The 8,010-nt window shown below is 38.0% G+C and overlaps 1 long non-coding RNA gene across 2 annotated transcripts; it reads left to right on the top strand.

Moving 5' to 3' along the window:
• Window positions 1–756: 756 nt before the first annotated feature.
• LOC309874514 lies at window positions 757–6,188 on the top strand. 2 transcript variants are annotated; one of them, XR_014316856.1, is made up of 3 exons: window positions 757–843; window positions 1,159–1,277; window positions 5,812–6,188. It is a non-coding gene; the product is annotated as an uncharacterized lncRNA (long non-coding RNA). The 2 variants fall into 2 exon arrangements; XR_014316857.1 differs by lacking the exon at window positions 5,812–6,188 and adding an exon at window positions 1,898–2,186.
• The last annotated feature ends 1,822 nt before the right edge of the window (window positions 6,189–8,010 follow it).

Raw genomic sequence — 8,010 nt, 5'->3', positions numbered from 1 at the left:
GGCAGAGCTCCTCCTTTCAGAATGAGAGCTGGAAAGTTGATGTTTCTCATTTTGGATGCTTAGACTGGGTGTAGATACAGCTATGCAGTATTTCATTAAAAAAAAAAAAAAAAAAAAAAAAATTCCCGGGGAAGTGAAAGGCAGAATATGCACCCTTAAGACTGCAGTTTTGAGCCTTTAAGTGGATGTTCATTTAGGCAATTGGGGATTGGTTACTGGGGATAAGGAAACTTACTGGGCTGGAAAGAACTTCCAAATTCTGGAACATTAAAGTGATTTTTTATGTTTGTTTTGCTATGCCTTATTTTGTTTGCTTGTTTTGTTTTGTTTTAATTTTAATTCCTAATGATATGATAAAATATAATGAAAGAAACAAGTTCAAAAAATTCACAAATAACCCACAATGATTTGCTTTGCCAAGGACTATCTTTCCTGTCCTCTTACCATCACAAATTCATTTACAAACTGTGAGTGAGTAGAAAAAAACATTTCCAAGAACTGCTCTGACCTTTGTTCTCCAGATTCCTGGTAGAAACCTGTCTAAATCCTCCAGACCAAGGCAGGCTCCATCCCCCAGTGATGCTTACATAACATGAGGTGGAGTTCTGGCCCAAAACTTCAGCTTTTTTGCTATGGTCCCAGGGAAATCGATTCAGATCTTGAAGTCCAGCTGAACTCCACCCAAATGGCCTGTCGGTAAGTGAACCCACTGAAAGGCTGGAAAGTCAAAGGGTAAGTAGACGATACTTTCACATACACAGGTCCTACCTACCTGGCTAAACATCAGCAGTAACTCCTGGGAAATCATCACACCGATTCTGATTTGTCTTGCATGTATATGAGGTGGGTGTAATTGGAATTTGGAGCTGGTTGTGGCTTAGCTCAGCATACCCAGTGCTAAAACCTGCTTCAGCAGGGGACTCTCATGTTTCTATTTTGGACAGTTAACCTTAAATCAAAATAACTGGTTCAATTCCATGAATTCCCACTCTATCTGAAAGTTTGCTATGTTTGATCATTCTCTATGCAGAATTTCATACTAGAATGTTGCAAGTTTTACACAATTTCTTAATAGGTCTTGAAGTTTCCATCTCTACTCTTTCTTGGCTCGTTCCTTTTATTATTTCATTCAAAGTGAATGAAGAACTTGAAATGTAGTTTTCAGATATTTCGTTGATCCATGTCTGCACTGAGATTGCCAAAAGCATGAAGAATATAGATTACTGCTGAAATCTATATGGTGGAATCTACATAGTGGAACACACCGAAAATGTTGGGTAAGCTGAAAAATCCCATTTCTCTTCCTCTTCACCTATTTAATTTCCTTATAAAGCAAATCACCTCTTAACCCCATACTGAAAGGAGCAGGAACAATCTCTCAGACCAGAGCACACCAATGTCTGCAGACAGGACCACATTTCCTATGCACATGCTCTAAATTAACAGCTTGTGCTTCACATTCAGATATCGGAGAGACTTACAGACAATATTTTCTCAGTAGTTGAGAAGCTAAACCTTCTGAGCTGTGGAAGTATAGTGCTTCAGAGCACTCATCCTAAAGGAAGTTGGTCCTGTAAGAATGCCTTACTCATTGAGAACAAGAAATGGAAAATGCATTACAGAGAAAAAGAAAATTGTTCGCATATTTTTGTAGTGGCATTTATAGACTCTTGTCTACTACATCTCTAATATAACACAAAGAAGAAACAAGAAAAAAAAAGTGTATGGGATATAGTCAAATAGCATTTCCCTCTCACATTGCTTCCACAGGTCTGAGAACTTTTGAATTAATTCCCTAATGATGATCTTAAATCATAAAAAGTCACCCTCTTATAAAGTCTTCTGCATGCTGTTTACAACTCTTTAATAGTCAACACATTGTTCTGCTTTTCTTTAGGTAAAAGGAAATTAAACCAGAAATATTTTTGAGATGCTTTGTACTTGAGGCTGAGAATGTGCTGTGAGTGGCATAAGTACATCACTGGTACATGGATGACTATAGAGACTCTTACTTGTAAAAGGCCTGTCCAGCATCTTGCTGGCCACTATTCAGGGCAGAGTATTAAAACATGACATCCAGCATGATTCTGAAGAAATTTTTGCAGAACACTGAGAGTACAAAAACTGTTCTGGAGAGCCACCCATGGGAGTTAAGCTCATGTACACAGCGTGGGTAGCTTAGACACCATTATTTATTTATTTTGTAATTGTTGTTTTGTTTTTTGTTTTTTATAATCTTGAAATCACACTGTAAATACATGAAGACCCATGAATAAGGTACCCTCATCACTACAGTTCATCACATGCTGATTTAGAGCTGGGAAACTGAAGATTGAAGATTGAAGGTTGAAGAAAGTGAAAGATCTAAGTCCTGAATTTAAAGAACACTTGAGGAAGGAATTTGTCTAGATGTTGGGCTCTGAATTCCAGAAAAGGTCTCTGTTCATTGCCCGTGGGAATCTCCTCTTTGACATGAATTCAGTCCAAGAAAAAACAAAAACAAACAAACAAACAAAACTTATTAGGATTTATCTTTCATTATCTTATCATCAAATATAATACTTTAAATCTTTAAACGGATAACAGAGATTTATTTATTTTTTCCCCCAGTCTGGGCTGTCCTTGGCAGCAGATGGAAAATCTCTTACTTCTATCTCATATCTGACATTTCTCACCACACTGCTTTTCCTTTTTAGCCTCCTTGTTAAATGCAACTACCTAGCTGTAAATGCCACTGTATTTAAGGCAAGGTGAGCAGATACTCAAATTATAGAAGCAGCAGAGAGAAAATTGAACATATCTTGTTCTTTCTCCAATTTCCTCACCTGTAATCCACACTGTCTTTTGCAAGGCAATTTCATTGTGCACCTTTAGAAGTTATCACATCCCATAAAGAGGATTTCTACTGGACTCATCTCAGTGGGGTCGTTGTCCTGTCACTGGTCTTTTAAGTTTCTCCAGCACAGGGAGTGTTTGCATGCACACATGTGTGTGTAGGTTTTAGGTCTGGAACACTGCTGGATTCCTGTCATGCTCCATGATGACACCAAGTTGTCTAACTCTGCTTTGGAAACAGATAAATGTTATGAACTTAACCCAACTGGGACCAACACACAAGACTCCATGTCTATGCTATTAAATAATAGCATATTATTTAATAAGCCTGTTCTTGGTCCCTGGCTGATACAAATGAACTATCTCCCTCCCACGCCCTAAATAAGTGGCCACAGGCAATCTTCATGCTGGGAATAAGCTCATTTGTGCTATCCCCACTGTGCTCAAGCATTGTCTGGGCATTTGCTCTTGGACACAGGTCAAAGCAATGCTAGGGGCTATGTTAACAATGTAATAGTGTGAGTAGCTGTGGGACACTGCCCACATCCATGACTTGGCTCTGTTAACTTTCTATATAGACAGGCTGACTTCAGCACAAACAAAGTCTAGCTTCACAGGAATAATTTAGGTAGTATCCAGCTACAGTACAACTATCATGCAAGCAGGAGTCCTGGAGAATATTTCTTTTTTCTTGATTCCGTCTCTGTATTTTTCATAGATATAAGTGTGTATACAACTTCTGCAGAGGACTCAAGTGAAAAACAGTTTGTAGAATTTAGGTTTTCTTCTTGTCTTCTGTGCTATTTGATCAGTATCACTTTTAAATTTTTAGTCACACAACATTTAAATAATTATATAAATCATATAAATACTTATTTATAAATTATATAAATACTTATTTAAATAATTTATTCCATTAGGAGTTTCTGATGTGATTGAAACCATTTGAAAATCTTTTATACTGCAAGCTGTGATTCCTATTACAGTAGGTATAATGCAATGATTTGTTGCCATTACATAACAGTCAGTTCATCTCCCATTTTGTAAGGTCCCAACCCACAGAATTATCCTGTTGGTTTTAAACAGCTTTGCCTGAAGAACAACCTCACTGAAATTACGGTGACTTTGGTAAAGAAAGACCTGCAAAAAAAGACACAGAGCCCCAATATCTTACAGAGCAAGAACTTAATGAATTCCCTCTTGTTCTTAATGATGCAAGAACATCTGAAACCTCTATATGCTGTTGGGTCTGTTTCTTGTACAGGGAGATTGAAGTGCTCCAAATGAGGATGCATGGAGCTGGCTTGCTGAGCTTCCAGCTATGATAGATCAGCAGAAACACAGGGATAGTGCTGATTTGAGTCCTCAAAAATATTGAAACACGAAATTTCAGGCTGGTGGAAAATAAACTTCTTTTGTATCAGATTTATAGCTGGAAAATATCTCCTAAATTTCTGTACCTAATCTAATCCAACTGCATTCAGATGAAATGTAGATAAGGAAAGGACCTATATGAGGCCTGAACTGTTATATGGCACCTGATGAAGTAGGAACACATGTTTGCAGCAGTTCTGTAAAATCACGTCTGGTACAGCTGTAGACTTTCACAGCTCAAGTCTCTCAGGCACATCTTTGGAAGATGTGGATATTTCCAGAATTTAGGACCCAGCTGAGCATGCGTTTTGAAGGAGCTGTTTCACATCAAGCTGCTTACAGGGCTCACCAAACTTTTGTGTGCCCCCATTTCGAGCTCCATGTACACATTTTGATCTCCAGTCCCAGCTTCAGTCCCTAGAAAAAATCTTCATTTTACCTGTTGGTTTTCCTGTTGAGGAAGGAGAATATCTGTAGTGATGCCTTGAAAACACATATAGAGTCCCAGGACATGCTCCTGGTTTAGATTATCCCTAGTTTAGATTTTTCTCCCTAGCTTAGATTTTTGCTGGGACCAATAAATTAAAAGGTATGTTTAGCCTGAAAAAGAGAAGTCTCCAGGGTGATATCATTGCAGCTTTTCAATACTTAAAGGGGGCTTTAAAAAAGATGGTAAACAACTTTTCTCTTGGGCAGATACTGACAGGACAAAGGGAAATGTTTTAAAAGTAAAGGAGGAGAGATTTAGATTAAGAGTTAGGAGAAAAAAATCTTCACGCAGAGGGTGGTGAGGCACTGAAATAGGTTGCCCAGAGAAGTTGTGGATGCCCCATCCCTGGAGGTGTTCAAGGCCAGGTTGGACAATGACCCGGGCAACTTGATCTAGGGAATGGCATCCCTGTCTATGACAGGGGATTGGAGGAACTGGGTGATCTTTAAGGTCTCTCCCAGCTAAAGACATTCAATGATTCTGTGATTGTTTGTCCCCACCACAAAGAAAATAATTTTCAGGAACTTGCAGTTGCTCCTAGTTTAAATATATATATATATATATATAATACCTGTATATATATATATATATATATACCTGAATATATCTTATACCTTATACCTTATGCCTGAAGCTATACCTTCTTCCTTGAGATTATAATCAAATCAAATAAAAGGGGTACATCAGAACCTGTGCCATCTGCTCCTCATGGGTTATCTATGGATTTGGTATCTGAAATGTGTGCTTAAACCTCTATAAATTGGCTTGGGATACTGAGGCTTGGAAACTCATGGCTGGGTATGCATCTCAGCCTCCACCTTCTCCAAATTATATGCAATTACATTGCAAATGGTGGAAAAATATTCAATTCTTCATTAACATTGCACCTGTATTGTTGACTCCAAGTGAAGTACTGACAAAGGCAGTTGAAAGTTACAGTCTTCCAAGACTGTTTTGTTTGTTTTGTTGGTTGAAAATTTTTAATGCAGTGATTTTCCTAGCACAGCTCATCTTCTGATTTTTAAAGGAACTTACAAAACCTTTAACTGAAAATAATAAAATTTCTTAGTGCTTTGAAAATGTATTTTTTATTTCAGTTCCTCTTTTCCCAGGTTTTGCTGTCACTTGCTTCTTTTACTGTCATGGGAAGCATTTAGAGGATGAAAAAAAAAAAATGGAGAAAAGAAAAACAAATGGGGAAGAAAGACTCCATTTTTGCTTGAGATCAGAAGAAGAAATAAAGAAGGATTTGAATACAAAAATGCTGAAATATTCCCTTTTAAAGGAGGAGCATTTTCGTTTTTGAAGATGTTTGTAAGGAAGAAAAGCACATTAATTCTGGTGAGTGATGGCCATGTCCAAAAACAGTCTAAAACCAGTAGGTTATAAACCTCAGACTCTGCTCAAGGAAATCATAAATACACAGTCGCTCAATCACACTTGAACAAGAGCATCAATCTTTCCCTAGATGTTATGCAGTTTGCAACCTGCTCTCTTCCACCTCCTGCTTTGGTGGCCTATTTTGGTTCTTGACAGGCTGCCTGTCTGGTCAATTTATTCTTCAATTTCTCCATCCAACACCTGTTCTGAATCAAAACATGAAACTCCACAAACAAGCATGCCCAGACCAGACACAAGGAATACTCAGAATTAAAGTGAACGTTCTGCTCCATTAACTTTCATAAATGGACTATGTCCTTTGTTTTTGAACAATATTTGTAATGGCCCCTGTTAGGGACGAAACAATTTTGAATTGAGCTGTTAGTGATTCCCCATGTAATTTGTGTATATTAAAAACAATACAAAAGAAACAAACAACCAAAAACACCGTTTTTTGCTCTTTAGCTGTAAATTCAAGTCTGTCAAGTTACGCCTTTGGAAACAGTCTGTTTTAATTAATGTTGCTTGCTTGAAAGGTGCTTTAGGAGTCATTTGCCACCACAAAAGTGAATAAGTAAAATGTGGAAATAAAATGCTGGAAGAGAACATAAAACTCACCCAGCTGTGAGTGGGTATATGGGGTTTGCTTCATCACATGCTCAAAAGCAAATGCTGAGGCACTGTGTTGAATTTGGGTGACATGGTAGTGCACACTTTAAGTTTGCAGTAAGGGAAACAAAGCGATGCACTGAGAAAGATTCCTGAGCACATTCATATGACTGAAAGTGTTCATGTTTTTACTCACATTGCACTTAATTAACTTATCCCATGTCACTGACCCATGGTAAAAAGCATGCATGCTCATAATCTCTCCCAGCTCTGAAACAAAATGTTGCCTGACACTGTGCTAGTGTCTCTATTAGTGCTATGAAATTACTTAAGAGAAGGAAATTTACCCAAAGTTAGGGAGGTACAGGTTAGAAGTGTGTCTTGCAGGATACAGCAAAACTTCTGAGAAATGTTAACCACATGCACCAAATCACTGAACTCAGGGTACTTTCAGCTTGCAGATTCAAACTCAAGTTTTGTGTGAAAATATGCAAATGTCTGTATGAGAAAAGGTTGTGTAAGATCTCATCTCATTGGAAAAATGGTCGATGGATTCAGTGAAAGTTAGAGCGTGGTCCATCTGCAAAGCTAATAGGGATGTAATTCAGTTGTTGAAGTCTAAGTAATTATTTCCATCTAAAATGTCTTTCAGTATCCAAGACACTCATGCGGGGAGGGGGGGGCGAACATAGCACAGGTCCTGGCAGACACCTACCTGGAACAGAAACTTCAGATGGGACCCTCCTGAACATCTCAAATGAAGATTCTACATATCGATACAGATGCTTAAGCTGAGATCACAGACAGTGATGCCAATTTCCACACCTGTCCCACATATTGCCCCCTATATTTTGACACATGAATTTGCAAGATGAATTCCTGCCTGAAGGATTAATTCAATTCCCTGAGCAGAACGTATTAATTGTTACTGAAAATGACTTGGGTTCTCTTGCGTGACTTCCAGCTGCAGTTTGAGAAAGCACAGATCTCTTGTACATCCTGTGTCAGTATTGAAGACCAAAACTTTCTTTGTAAGAAAGCAAATATCTTCTTTTCCTTCACCCAGTGTGCTCAAAGAGCACTGGATTCTGAAAACTTTTATAGGAATATCTTTGGTATAGATCAGAAAACTGGTATATTCCTGCTTTTACTTTTTTCCCATTTTAATCTTTTTTTAACTGTTTAAGATATCAGAAGATGGGCTTCTTTCTGATGACTCTCAGGAGACCAAAAATAAGTTCAATATCCTGTGTGTATTGCACTTTTGTTTAATGATAGTCACCCATGGAACAATCTGGGAACCTAAAATTCTGTGTCTTGTG

The sequence above is a fragment of the Aythya marila genome (genome assembly GCF_965140915.1).
Source record: "Aythya marila genome assembly, chromosome: 2".
Lineage (NCBI taxonomy): Eukaryota > Metazoa > Chordata > Aves > Anseriformes > Anatidae > Aythya > Aythya marila.
The sequence above is the reverse complement of the archived record's forward strand: the minus strand, read 5'-3'. Positions and strand labels throughout refer to the sequence as shown.